General features: G+C 42.7%; 1 long non-coding RNA gene across 1 annotated transcript in view; it reads left to right on the top strand.

Moving 5' to 3' along the window:
• LOC137546123 (uncharacterized) overlaps positions 1–14202 on the top strand; it is a 125062-nt gene extending 110860 nt beyond the window's left edge. Inside the window, exon 6 of the long non-coding RNA XR_011026182.1 lies at positions 13926–14202. This is a non-coding gene — a long non-coding RNA (uncharacterized lncRNA). The remainder of the gene's footprint in view (positions 1–13925) is intronic.
• Positions 14203–14432: the final 230 nt, after the last annotated feature.

Raw genomic sequence — 14432 nt, 5'->3', positions numbered from 1 at the left:
GGACACAGCACACATATGGAAGAAGGTGCCCTGGTCAGATGAGACCATAATGGAACTTTTTGGCCAAAATGCAAAACGCTATGTGTGGCGGAAAACTAACACTGCACATCACTCTGAACACACCATCCCCACTGTCAAATATGGTGGTGGCAGCATCATGCTCTGGGGGTGCTTCTCTTTAGCAGGGACAGGGAAGCTGGTCAAAATTGATGGGACGATGGATGGAGCCAAATACAGGGCAATCTAGGAAGAAAAACTCTTGGAGTCTGCAAAAGACTTGAGACTGGGGCGGAGGTTTACCTTCCAGCAGGACAACGACCCGAAACATAATGCCAGGGCAACAATGGAATGGTTTAAAACAAAACATATCCATGTGTTACAATGGCCCAGTCAAAGTCCAGATCTAAATCCAATCGAGAATCTGTGGCAAGATCTGAAAACTGATTTTCACAAACGCTGTCCATCTAATCTGACTGAGCTGGAGCTGTTTTGCAAAGAAGAATGGGCAAGGATTTCAGTCTCTAGATGTGCAAAGCTGGTAGAGACATATCCTAAAAGACTGGCAGCTGTAATTGCAGCAAAAGGTGGTTCTACAAAGTATTGACTCAGGTGGCTGAATAATTACGAACACCCCACTTTGCAGTTATTTATTTGTAAATAATGTTTGGAATTATGTATGATTTTCGTTCCACTTCTCACATGTACACCACATTGTATTTGTCTTTCACGTGGAATTCCAATAAAATTGATTCATGTTTGTGGCAGTAATATGACAAAATGTGGAAAACTTCAAGGGGGCTGAATACTTTTGCAAGCCACTGTATTCTGCTTTCTCCCTAACCCTAACCTGCCTTGTGTCCTCTACCAAACACACAAGCCAGTTTCTGCCTACACCCAAACAGATAGCTCTAACCTTAACCCAATTCCTAAACGTAACCCTTTTCTTGCCAAATACCAATGCTAACTCTTTCCTTTCAGCTAAGCATAACCCTAACCATAAACCTATTTTCTATTTTAACATCCCAACATGCCTTATATGTTAGGCACCCATCCAGCCACTCCTGCAATCTGACGGTTCAGAGGAAAGTGCGTGTATGGCAATCCCAGTGGCCAGATCAACATACAGAAACATTTATGTATAGATCAAACCCCAGGCAGAGTTGTGTACTAATGCCACACCATATGCACAATACAGATTCTGCCAATGGATCACAGGGATGACTGGATGGGTGCCACTCGGTTAGGGCTCATTGGCAAAAGAGGTAAAGTGTTTCCCCGAAGTGGTATTGCAGCCTATTGAAATGCATGGCACGCTAGAGGGTTTCCGATGTGTATTCTCATCAGCACAAGTGCTGGGTCCATCTTAGAAATAAATATCGGTCCAAGTGGAAACCAGACCTAAGTGGCACCAGGAGCACCACTCCTCCCATTCTCAACAAATTCCTCTTACATAGCATCTATGGAGGAGGTTGTCATGGCAAAATAGATGAGGTAGGAGGTTTAAAGGGAACCTTAACTGAGAGGGATATGGATGTTTCCTTTTAAACAATACCAGTTGCCTGGCAGTCCTGCTGATCTCTTTGGCTGCAGTAGTGACTGAATACACACCTGAAACAAGCATGCAGCTAATCCAGTCTGACTTCAATCAAAGCACCTGATCTGTATGCTTGTTGAGGGGCTGTGGCTAAAAGTATTAGAGACACAAGATCAGCAGGAGAGTCGGGCAAGTGGTATTATTTTAAAAGGAATAATCCATATCCTTCTCAGTTTAGGTTCCCTTAAAGGGTATTAATAATAGGGCTGTGCAAGTGTGTTAAATACAGGGCTATTTTTTGGGGGGGAATGAGCACAAAGGCCCAGGGTGGCAGCAGCCCAAAATGGACTCCTGGACATGAAAGAGGGGTTGCTACATATGAAAGAGGAAGCTGAAAATGGGGAGCAACACATGGAAAAAGGAAAACTGATGCCTAAGGGAGCTGTACATGAAAGAAGAGAGGCTGCATACATGGATGATGCACATGGAAGAGGGGGCTGCACATGGAATGGGAGGGGGGCTGCTGCACATGGAAGGGGAACCACAACATACTTGGCCTAGTGGCAGAAAAAGGATAAATCCGTTTTTGGTTAAATACAGATGCCCTATTATTAGGGAACTACAAGGAGCAGCACTAGTTACGTGGTCTTCTGATGTCTTCTGAATTTGTGTCTTCTGAACTCACTAAAAATATGATGTTTAGTAGGTTTTTATCGATAGTGTAATGACAGGGAAAGGAGGATTTGTATGGGTATGTGTGTGCATGAGTGTGTACAACATGTACCCCGCAATATACAGTGCGATGTGAAAGTTTGGGCAACTTTGTTAATCGTCATGATTTTCCTGTATACAAAAATTTCAGTTAAATATATCATATAGGAGACACATACAGTAATATTTGAGAAGTGCAATGAAGTTTATTGGATTTGCAGAAAGTGTGCAATAATTGTTTAATCACTTAAGGACCAGGGGTGATTTGGCTGATCTGTGCAGCGTGGGCTCTACAGCCCACAGCACAGATCAGCAATAAGGCTGGGCGATCAGACTTACCCCCTTTTTTCCCCACTAGGGGGATGTCCTGCTGGGGGGGTCTGATCGCCGCCGGCTCTGTTCGTTCGGCGGGGGGGGGGCTGTTCAAAGCCCCCCTCCGCAGCCATTTTCCGCCTCCGTCCCCTTCCGTGCCTCCCCTTCCTGCTATGGGCAGAGCAGGACGGAGATCAGATGCCGGCGAATCAGAATGCGGCTATCCCCGGCCAATCAGAGGCCGGGGATCGCCGATCTGCCTTACGGCGCTGCTGCGCAGCAGCACCGTATGATGTAAACAGCGGGGATTTCTTCCCCGCGTGTTTACTTTACGTGTGCGAGCTGCGATCGGCGGCTCGCACACTGTTCACGGAGACACCCTCCGTGAACTAGCATGGAAAGGCGGCCGTTTCCATGCAAGACCACTAACGACCCGCCGACGCCTATCGGCGTTAGGTGGTCGTTAAGTGGTTAAACAAAATTAGGCAGGTGCATACATTTGGGCACCACAAAAAAGAAATGAAATCAATATTAAGTAAATCCTTCTTTTGCATAAATTACAATAATTTAATAATAATAATAATAATGTTGCATAAATTACAGCCTCTAAACGCTTCCTGTAGGTTCCAATGAGAGTCTGGATTCTGGTTGAAGGTATTTTGGACCATTCCTCTTTACAAAACATCTCTAGTTCATTCAGGTTTGATGGCTTCTGAGCATGGACAGCACTCTTTAACTCACACCACAGATTTCCAATTACGGTATATTCAGGTCTAGGGACTGAGATGACCATTCCAGAATGTTGTACTTGTTCCTCTACATGAATGCCTTAGTGGATTTGAGCAGTGTTTAGGGTTGTTGCCTTGTTGAAAGATCCAGCCCCGGCGCAGCTTTAGCTTTGTCACTGACTCCTGGACGTTGGTCTCCAGAATCTGCTGATACTGAGTGGAATCCATGTGTCCCTTAACTTTGACAAGTTTCCCAGTCCCTGCACTGGCCACACAGTCCCACAGCATAATGGAACCACCACCATATTTTGCTGTAGGTAGCAGGTGTTTTTCTTGGAATGCTGTGGTGTTTTTCCTCCATGCATAATGCCCCTTATTATGCCCAAATAACAGTGCAGTCCATAGCACCTTATTCCAAAATTAAGCTGGCTTGTCCAAATGTGCTTTAGCATACCTTTGTTTGTGCTGTGGGCGGAGAAAAGGCTTCCTCTGCATCACTCTCATATACAGCATCTCCTTGTGTAAAGTGCGCCGAATGGTTGAACGATGCACAGTGACTCCATCTGCAGCAAGATGATGTTGTAGGTCTTTGGTGCTGGTCTGTGCGTTGATTCTGACTTTTCTCACCATTCGTCGCTTCTGTTTATCCGAGATTCTTCTTGATCTGCCACTTTGAGCCTTAACTTGAACTGAGCCTGTGGTCTTCTATTTCCTCAGTATGTTCCGAACTGTGGAAACAGACCGCTGAAATCTCTGAGACAAATTTCTGTATCCTTCCCCTAAAACATGATGGTGAACAATCTTTGTCTTCAGGTCATTTGAGAGATGCTTTGAGACCCCCATGTTGCTACTCTTCAGAGAAAGTTAAAAGAGGAGGGAAACTTACAACTGACCCCCTTAAATACTCTTTTTCATAATTTGATTCACCTGCGTATGTAGGCCAGGTGTCACTGAGCTTACCAAGCCAATTTGAGTTCCAATAATTCGTTCTAAAAGTTTTGGAATCAATAAAATGACAACAGTGCCCAAATGTATGCACCTGCCTAATTGTATTTAAACAATTATTGCACACTTTCTGTACATCCAATAAACTTCATTTCACTTCTCAAATATTACTGTGTGTGTCTCCCATATGATATATTTTACTGACATTTTTTATCTTAACAACCAACGATTTATACAGGAAAATCATGACGATTAACAAGGTTGCCCAAACTTTCGCATACCACTGTATAATGCCATGTTTTGTAGCTTGCAAGCGACAATGTGGTCTTATTTCCAGCCTCAGATATCTCCAGCTTGGATTATTTATTGAAACATATTTCCCCTTATTATCACAAGTTCAGATTTCCATGTACTGCCAATTGCTGTTGACTGTAAAAAGTTCCTCTTCTTGAATATGACATTTACCATTTGCTGAATGAACTATTACATTGTCAAAGTGGAGACACTTGTCCCAGTGCCTTGCAGTCTAATGACAAGCCCTGGCTCCAGTAGAGACATACAGTCCACTGGAAACTATATGTTCCATTTTGGCAGAGGAGGAAACTGCAAGACAAACTAGCCTGCAGAAAAATAGCCCATATCATAACTTAGTAAAAGCAAATGAATGAATACCCCAAATATATACACAGTGTCCAATATTAATGGCATCCGGCACTGTCCCCGCTCCACAGCCATTCATTACTGTCTGGGCCTGCTCAGTCAAGTTCCCATTGTCCAGCATCACTGCACTCATTGAGTGGAGCAGACAGCAAAGGAAAATGTTACATGTATGAATATTTTTTGGCTTCACTGAATATTTTTCTCACGCCCTCTTGTCATACCTCAAACTGACCCTTTAAATAAGGAAACTAACATTAAGTAATTAAGTGGTTGCCAAGTATAGACACAATCCTATCCATTCTTCGGTGTGCAGGCTACAAGCCTGATGTAAGAAGAGTCATGTTGGAGCCTAATGGCTAAGATGGATGGTGTTGGCTGTGTGTCTAGGCCCGGGGCTACGTCCCAGAGACTGGCTGTCCAGCACTGACCTCCTCTCGCTCTCTGCCATCAGACACCAGACCAGGCACCAGCCCTATGTCACAATTACTTACCCCTTGCTGACAGTAGCGCTGAAGGCTGCAGCAGACCATCTCATGCTGGGTCTATCTGTGCATGACCTTTGTGAACTGGCTGAAAAATCACTGAGCCATTGATCCGGGGCTTATAATAAAGCTATTACATGCTAGGAATTCCCTGCTACGCTTTGTATGCTAGCACTTTCCATATGGCTCATTTCATAGATTCTTATGTAGAAAAATTTGACATGCCAATGAGAATGTCTTGGTTAGTAGAAGACCGTATGAGGCTTGCAATGCATATACACTGACAGGCATTTTGGACTCGACTCTCAAAAGAATGACGTATATGAAATCATAACAGTTTTGACTCCTTTAACATCATAATGGAGCTGCTTTAAATTTAAAATAACACTCCTGAAATGGCAGTTATTTTGGGACAAATTCATTAAAGTGTATAGAGTGCCATGCTTAGGCAGTGATAGCAAATGAACTGTTGCTTACGCCAGTTACATAGCATGCATTGTGCAAATAAGGCAACTTACGTTATGTATACAACACAGGTTGTGCTATTTGCCATATTTCCATAGTGCATGGTATGCAACTTATAAGTATTGGTAAAATTGCAGTGCACAGTAGTACTGCGCCTGCACAGTACTACTGCGCAGGCACAGAACACTCCCAACTGCGGGGCCGCGTGTGACCGGACTGCACCAGTGCCAACTGGCGAAGATACCGGCCCACCTGCGGAGGATCCAGGAGGCAGAGGAGGAGGACGAGGGACCGGTCAGCTTGAAGGGGCTGGAGGAAGCCCCAGATATTTATACAACTATTTTCTAATCGTCTCAGGTACCCTTTAAGAGTAAGGAAGAGAAGGGGCCGCTGCAACCACCATACATACGACCATCCAACCAGGAGCAGGGAATCGATAGCCAGGCAATATTTAGAGATAGGATATCCCTTAACCCTTTAAAAGTCTTAAAGCAGTTAAAGTGAGAGCAATATAGAAATAGGGAGGCTTCCATATTTATTTCCTTTTAAACAATGCACATTGCCTGGCTGTCCTGCTGATCCTCTGCCTCTAATACTTTTAGCCATAGACCCTGAACAAGCATGTAGATCAGGCGTTTGACTGGATTTTCCACATGCTTGTTTCAGATGTGTGACTTAGACACTACTGATGCCTGAAAGATCAACAGGACAGCCAGGCAACTGGTATTGTTTAAAAGAAAATAAATATGGCAGCCTCCATGTCTCTCTCACTTAAGGTGTTTACGTATGTGAATCTGTCTGTATATAAGCCTTTTCCAGCACTGTAAGCATGATTATAGGGCAGCAGAGCAGAATGATGGCTCGTCATGATGCCTTCAAACTGTTCAATCAACATCCAGGGGAGGAGCTTTGACCAGCATGGGTTAGTAAACTTCACAGGGGGAAAGATGTAGGTAAAGAGATGATTATGCTGGCTGGGATATCTGAATCACAGGACTCTGTGAACAGATTTTAAAACAAAAATGGAAGGCAAATATGTTTTACATAGGGTTACATTTTATCTGTTTATGTGGCTGCCTGCCTGGTGTTCTGCTTATATGCTTCAGAGAGTCTTGTCAGACTGGGCTGATGCGTTACAGCTAGTCTTTCATAGCGCATCATCTGCACTTAGGTAGAAAAAAACTTTAAGAACAGAGTCAACCAATAAGGATTACTAAGCAGGATGACAGCAAGTATAGAAGACACTTTATTTGCACCAGTTCTAAAAAGCTCCAGAAAGTTTTCCTGCTATATCTGTAAAGGCCTATTAAACCCCCACTCCAGACGCTAATGTTTCCCTAGTGCTGTTTATGCATTCAGTGCAAGAGCAGGTTTATATGTATACAAACTCCTAGGTTTCTTGATGTCAGATATATCACATTGATAATCTATCTGGTCCAGACTTCCTGGACCACAGACTTTCATAGCTGTAGTTTACATTGTCCTCAAAGTTCAGTCTGTGCCTTCCCCCTAGCAGTCTAAACAGCAAGATGATGGTATATAAGCAACAGCAGTCCGGCTCAGAGAGGTTCCCTCTAGAGCTCAACTCAGCCTGCTTCAGCTCATGGGATGAGATCTGTAAAGCAGGATTTTTTTGCTGCAAAAGTATTGATTTCCACAAAATTGTAATATTTGAATACTTTGATTAATATAATTTTAAATGTTATTTCGATTTGTGGCTGGGGATGGAGTGTAAGGATCCATTTAGGCAAAATTGGGTGGATTAAACACATGTGAATTGAAATCTCCCTGTTCAGCTTCAGGCATGGCCGCCGACACCTGGAGTTTTTAATCTTACTCCTAAGGTATGATATGTATGATATTTGTCCCTCGTGAAGGTGGACTTGGTGTACTTGTCCTGGACTGGCAATGGGACTTGCATTTAACACCACTTATATCTGTTGTCCAATCCCTTTTCCTGAAGAAGTGAACTCTGGTTCAGGAAATGTGTCGAGGGTTTCAGGAATTCTTGTAATTATTGGTGTTTGTACCATTCAAAATACTGTAAATTTACTGTATACTCAGTAGGTGGATATGCAGTGAGAGATTGAGACTATATCCATATGGGCTGCTAGCAGTCAGATTCTCAAACAGGAAATGTATGTGTGTGTGTGTGTGTGTGGGGGGGGGAGAAAATACAACCTCAAACTCAGTTGTACATTTTAAAAACATTTGGAAAGAGGCAGTGGCAGTGCAGGGCAATTTTATGGTGTTAACACAAGCAGCATAGTGCTTGCATTCCTTCTATAACAGGCATGTGTATTGTAAGAGCACCGCACACGTTGTGTACGTAACATGACTTGTGCTATGTGCATAGCTAAGCACTGGAAAAATTGCTATGCACTGTCTGAGCACCAGAGTTCCCCAACCCTGTCCTCAAGGCCCATCAACAGTACGTTTTGGAGAAAACCAAAAACATGCACAGGTGGGGTAATTAGTGTCTCAGCAGAGCTGATTAACTGCCTCTGTGGATTTCCACAAAACATGCACTGTTGGTGGGCCTTGAGGACAGGGTTGGGGAACAGTGCACTACAGTTTTACCATTGCTTAGAGAAGATAGCCGCCTTATGTACTTTGATAAAGCTCTGGTATTTTTTGTGCAATTTTAATGGAAATCATGTTGATATCTGTCAAATGCAACAGTATTTTTATGCAAATTTCAGGGCAATGGTGGAAACTGTATTCTCCAGCAGACTTTCTTAGTTGCAAAGAGCAAATTGGGAGTGAGCACTGGTAAACTCGGCTCATTGCGGCCTATTTTAAACATGCCTTGTGGTAAATTTTGCGTTTGTAAGCATCACATAGAGAAAGTAAGGCCTAGTAATAAGAATCATCTTTGCTTACATCCAGGAAAATGTGTTTTTACTAGCACAAAAATGTCTTGAAGTCAATCTGTTACAAGTGACATGTGGAATTCTTTCATTAGAATCTCCATTGAAGGCCTGGCCATTATCCCTTTATCTTCTTGTTATCCTTTGTGTTAAAAGTTAACAAGATGGAGCATCCTTTTATTAGTGCCATTATGTAGGGATTGTTGGCTCTGACATTTGTCTCTTTTCTTCTCTTTGTGCGTTTGCCCTCATTTGGAGATTTATGTATTTTTGATATTAAATTCTTTCTCCCTTTAACCTGCTCTCTTGTTGACTTTTATTGACCCGGGTGGCCTTTTCCCTGGATGTTTCCATATTTAATAGTACATCGCTCCTTAATGGACAGTTTCCATTGTCATCCTTCTATTGGGATGCTGTCCCGAGTTGCACTTGGAGTTTGCTCTGTTCTTGAACTTCCGTCACTCTCCATAGTCTTGAAAATATCTCCGCTTGCTCAACCTTTCTATTCTCCCTAGTAGCCTCGTACAACAAGTATTTTCCCTCCAAGATACCAGGATCCTAATTACTTAGACAAACAGCTCGGCTAATCACGGGGCAGGCCTCCTAATGCTTAGGCTTTTTGTTTTGCTGGCCTCCCAATGCTCTGGCCACTGTAGAATGGTAGCTTGGCCTCTCTGACCTGAAATTTCTTCCCTACTTTCTCCTTGCAGCGAGCTGCCCTGTCCAGCTCTTTACAGGCCAAAGGGCAGACTCCTGGGTGCAAAGCCTGGCAGCAGCTGCTGGAGGTGACACAGCCAGACAACAGAAGGCCTCTGCTCACACACACTCATGGATGAATCAATGTATTTTTGTATTTCACATTTCTGTGCGTGCCTACCACAGCTCAGCTTGGCCAAGGCACAAAGAGAAGGGGATGTGCAGCTTTCCAGCAACCGGCTTCTGGAGACTTGTCTGCTTAGTGTCATCTACTGATGTGGTCATTTGTCTCTGCTATGACTGCACTATCTTTATGATGATGATGGCGATGCTTTCCCATGGTGCCTTGTGAGTTATGCCCTGGAGGTCTTTTTCCTACTAGATGCTAATTGTAGGGGCTGCGCACTACTGGCAGCTAGCGTGCTCGAGGGATGCATGGAGCGGCTCAGCCCAGCCTTAATTGACAAGGACTTGTCTGTATTTAGGAGCAGCTGCTCTCGGGGCTGGTATACACCAGTGCAATCTTAACACGATGTCTCTAGCCTGGAGCAGAGAGAGTGTAAACGTGGTTAAAATCATGGAAGATTTATTGTGCGTTCTCCAGGGTGAAAGGGACATAAAACAGCCACCACGATCTTCCCTGGAAGGGGTCCCATTCATCAGCCTCACAACCTTTGTAACATGTCTAGCAGCCATGCTTCACGTATAATTAATAATAGAGCGGCAATTTAGGACGATTAGGCAGGTGACAATATTTGGAGGCAATATATCACAGCAAACAAGCCAATTGGGGGGAGAGTGAGCAAAAAACCAATATTGCAGAAGGGAAGAAACCAATTATCTTTCAATCCTGCAGCATTCTCATTCCTGGAGATCAAAAGGTGTGCTCAGCTATAGGTTCATATTGTGGGGCTTAACCTGAATATACGAGATGCAGCGATTTATAACAACAGTAGAAAAAATAAGACATTTGCTTACACCAATAAACAATTGTTTTTTTTCAAGCTGGAATTTTATTGGTTGTGATCAACACCTATGCTGTCCTTTGCTACTGACATCCTTGCAGGAGATGTAGTTACAAATTGTTCTAAATGTTGAATAGGCTTAAATGATTTTACCCCTTCCCTGTCCAAACGAATCGACACAACAACATACACTTAAATAAGTAAATACACTTCAGGAGGCACTTAGACACAGAAATGTAAGGATAACTTTTCAGCAGGGAAATTATTGATTTTTTCCCACAGTGGTTCTGCCATAGAGCCAATGGAGATCCAAGGCAATTATTATATATGGCCAATCACCAGTATCAGTTACAGTGTATAATCTGCGAACTGGTGCTCAATGTGGTTGAGCGCCGGTACTCAAATTATGTGCTGCAGCCAACAGCTTGGGCTCAACGCTGATACAAAACAGCTTGTGTTATGCATCAGCGCCCAAAACATATATTGTTGATGGTAATCAGCGCTGTGCTGTCACTCCATGGAGTTTGGATCTGGCATTGGGGATGAAGATGTCAGAAGGTGAGTATTGGTAAGTTTAGAGGCTAGGGTTAGGCATAAGTTTAGGAGGGCAAGTGTTAGGGAATACTGTAGGGGTTGGTTAGATTTAAAGAGAACCTGAAGTAAGAGGGATATGGAGGCAGCCAGATGTATTTCCTTCTAGTATTTCCTTTTAAGCAATACCAGTTGCCTGGCTGTCCTGATGATCCTCTGCATCTAATACTTTCAGCCATAGACCCTGAACAAGCATATGCAGCAGATCAAGTGTATCTGACAATATTGTCAGAACTGACAAGATTAGCTGCATGCCTGTTTCTGGTGTGATTTGGGACACTATTACAGCCAAATAGATCAGCAGGGCTGCCAGGCAACTGGTATTGTTTAAAGGAAATAAATATGGCAGCCTCCATATCTCTCTCACCTCAGGTTCACCTTAAGGTTAAGCTTCAGGAAGGGGTTTACTTTAGATGAAGAAGTTAGGGTTAGGTGTCATGATGAAGGAGAAGGGGATCAGTTAGGGACAGCTGATCAACAGTAGGACTGTTGCAAAGTTGAATGGCTGTATAGCTAAGTGCAATTTACTGATACCCGCACTATTGGCTGTACTTTCAATTTATGTGTACAGCCCCATCAGTGTTTAGTTGCTTCTATCACAACAGTATCAGTATGATGTATCATCACAGAGGCAGAGATTTCATGAAAACTGCACTGGGCAGGGTGGGAATGGGATCTGGGTAGGTTGTTGCTGTGGAGAGTACTGGTACCTCTCTCGTGTGGTCATGTGATTATTTCCATAATTCCTTGCACTAGAGTTATTGGGAACTCCATCCTGTTCTACTAGTGTACTAGACATATAATACACACCATAGCTTTCCTGTAGACTCTACACTTGTGGCCTCATCAGTACCCACACTGTACTCATTTCACATGTATTCTGCAGCCTAGTGACATAACTAAAGTGCTTGGGGCTCCAGTGCGAGTTTTAAAAGGAGCCCCAAGCACTCTATTAATATGGAGCCCCAAAACCTACTAAGAACAGCTGCAGTATCAGAGAGATGTATTTGGAGTAAGAAACCAGTTTGTTAAAGGTTACCACTATCCAATGCAAATAGAGGCGTTCATTATCGGCATAGAATCAAGTTGGCCCTAGTGGGCCCCTCTGGTCCAAGGGCCCTGGTGCAATCGTAACTTCTGCATCTAAAACTGTATGTTTCAGATCTGGATCAGAACCATACCAAAATATCTGAAACATGAGATACCAGATACATGCCTGAAGAAGAAACTTAAAGACATGCAGGTATCTCATGTTTCAGATATCTTCAGGTACGGTTCTGATCCAGTTCTGAAACGTGCTTGAAGAAGAAACTTAAAGTTTCGGAAGCGTGCAAAGCAATCTTGTACAGTTAGTCATTAAAGGTATCATGTTCTTATGTATTCAGTTAGAATTTGTGTAAGGTTGTTACTCCTGTTTCTGTCCCCACAGGAAAGATTATTTCTCTCTAAAAATGATTTCTCTCTCACTGTGGTGTCACACAGGAAGTGAGGTAGCCTAACAGGAAGTGAGGTAGTCTAACAGGAAGTGAGGTAGTCTCTCCTAGTAGGTTCTCTGCAGCACCTCCTTACTACCTGGTAACACTTAAAGAGGAACTCCAGCCTAAACAAACATACTGTCATTAAGTTACATTAGTTATGTTAATTAAAATAGATAGGTAATATAATCTCTTACCCACACTGTTAAAAGAACAGGAAAATGTTTGATTTCATGATGGCAGCTATCTTTTTGGTTGAAAGGAGGTGACAGGGAGCATGAGATACAGTTCCAACTGTCCTGTGTCCTGAGCACCTCTCCCAGTTGCTAGGCAACGTGAATAACAACATAGATAATCCCATCATGCTCTGCACAGCATCAGGGGAAAAAAGCCTGGGCTTTTTTTCTTTGATGGGTGGAGCTTAGATAAAAATGCAGCTAAAAATGATGCTTTGGTAAGAAAAACAAAGTTCTGATGCTGTGAAACTGTTAAAGAAACACCAAGCCTTTTCAGTGCTGCTGAGTAGATTTTTAGTCCGGAGGTTCACTTTAAGTCATTATGACAGTTAGGGGCATATGCACAAACCTCCAGTAAAGCTGCTGTGCACAGGGAGCATACAGCAATTTTACAGTAAATTTGGCAGCCAGGGAAGCACATGTTGCTTACCTTTGCAACTTAACATGGGTGAAAATTTCCCCTTATGGGAATTACCCAGTTCAAAACTAAAATAAATATTTTAACTGTGAGTTATGCCTGGTACACACCATGCAATTTTCCTGTCAGATCGAAGGGAAATTTCCTGTCTGATAATTTCTAGCATGTCCAATCGCTTCTGCTCAAGAAAGGGATACATTTTGAGATTAGTACTACACTAAATTGATCCCTTTCTCGATTGGGAACAGGTGAGACATGCTGTAAATGATAGAACGACAGGAAGTTTTCCATCGATCTGATGGGAAAATTGCTCGGTGTGTACCAAGCATAAGAAATTAAATAGTAACCTATAGCAACAGCTAGATATTGCAAATCAGCTTAGTGATGCATATAATTCCTTCAGCCTGAAATCTGAGTGGATTGTTTCACAAAACTTCTGTTTTCATAACGACATTGTTATATAAAACCCAGCGTGTAACTTTTTTGATCATACGGTGAGTAGGTGCTGTATATTATGTGGTTTCTAAGCTACTGTAGACAGAAAATCAACAAGCAGCCCCCAGCTCTATATCTCCGTATATACAGTGTAGAAACATCTGAAAAGCTATTCAAGCCCTTGTGAATAGTTTTTTTTCTCTTCCTAATTTTTTAAGAGAAAAGAGAAACATCTTTTTGTTCATTATGTGGGAAACATGTAATTTTCTCACAGTTTGCACATGTAAAAGTGGCATAATAGAATTGGTATCTTCTTTCAGAGTTGGATGGGTTTTTTTTCTTCTTCTTCATTTTAAACAAAACTTCTCTAACTTTTGCTTGTTTTCTTAACTTTTTCTGCAGGAACAATGCGAACATTGAAGGCCACAGTTGGGAGCCTGCACAGTTGGAGATCTTTGGTTCCATTTTAGACATCTTTGGATTTCATCAATCAAACTGACTGCAATTTTCCATAAAAACCCCTGAATTTGGGTCAGAAAGTGGGCAATCCAGATAAAGATCATTCTGCTTGTCTTGTGAGATGATAAATAGGCAGCCTTTCAGGGCAACAATAGCAGAAGTTTCAGATTTGTAATGCATGTCTATAGCTTGTGAATGCCAGCGAGTCAATGCCATTTCTGTATGTCTTGCCATGCTCACAGAAGAGATGTCTTTATATTGCAGTTAGCTGGACCTTTCTCCTCAGCCTTATGGCACAGGGCTCCTGCAGAGTTCTGACTGCCTTTATGCAGAATGAATGTGTACCTGAAAGTGGAATGATGGGGACAATGTATTTTTCATGGGAAAGTATATCACGTCAGTCCGTTCCAAATGAATATGTAGCCAAAGCCCTGCTCCCAAATTACCTGC

This window comes from Hyperolius riggenbachi, chromosome 1 (assembly GCF_040937935.1).
Source record: "Hyperolius riggenbachi isolate aHypRig1 chromosome 1, aHypRig1.pri, whole genome shotgun sequence".
Classification (NCBI taxonomy): domain Eukaryota; kingdom Metazoa; phylum Chordata; class Amphibia; order Anura; family Hyperoliidae; genus Hyperolius; species Hyperolius riggenbachi.
Note: the sequence above shows the minus strand (reverse complement) of the source record. Positions and strands in the feature narration are given on the sequence as shown.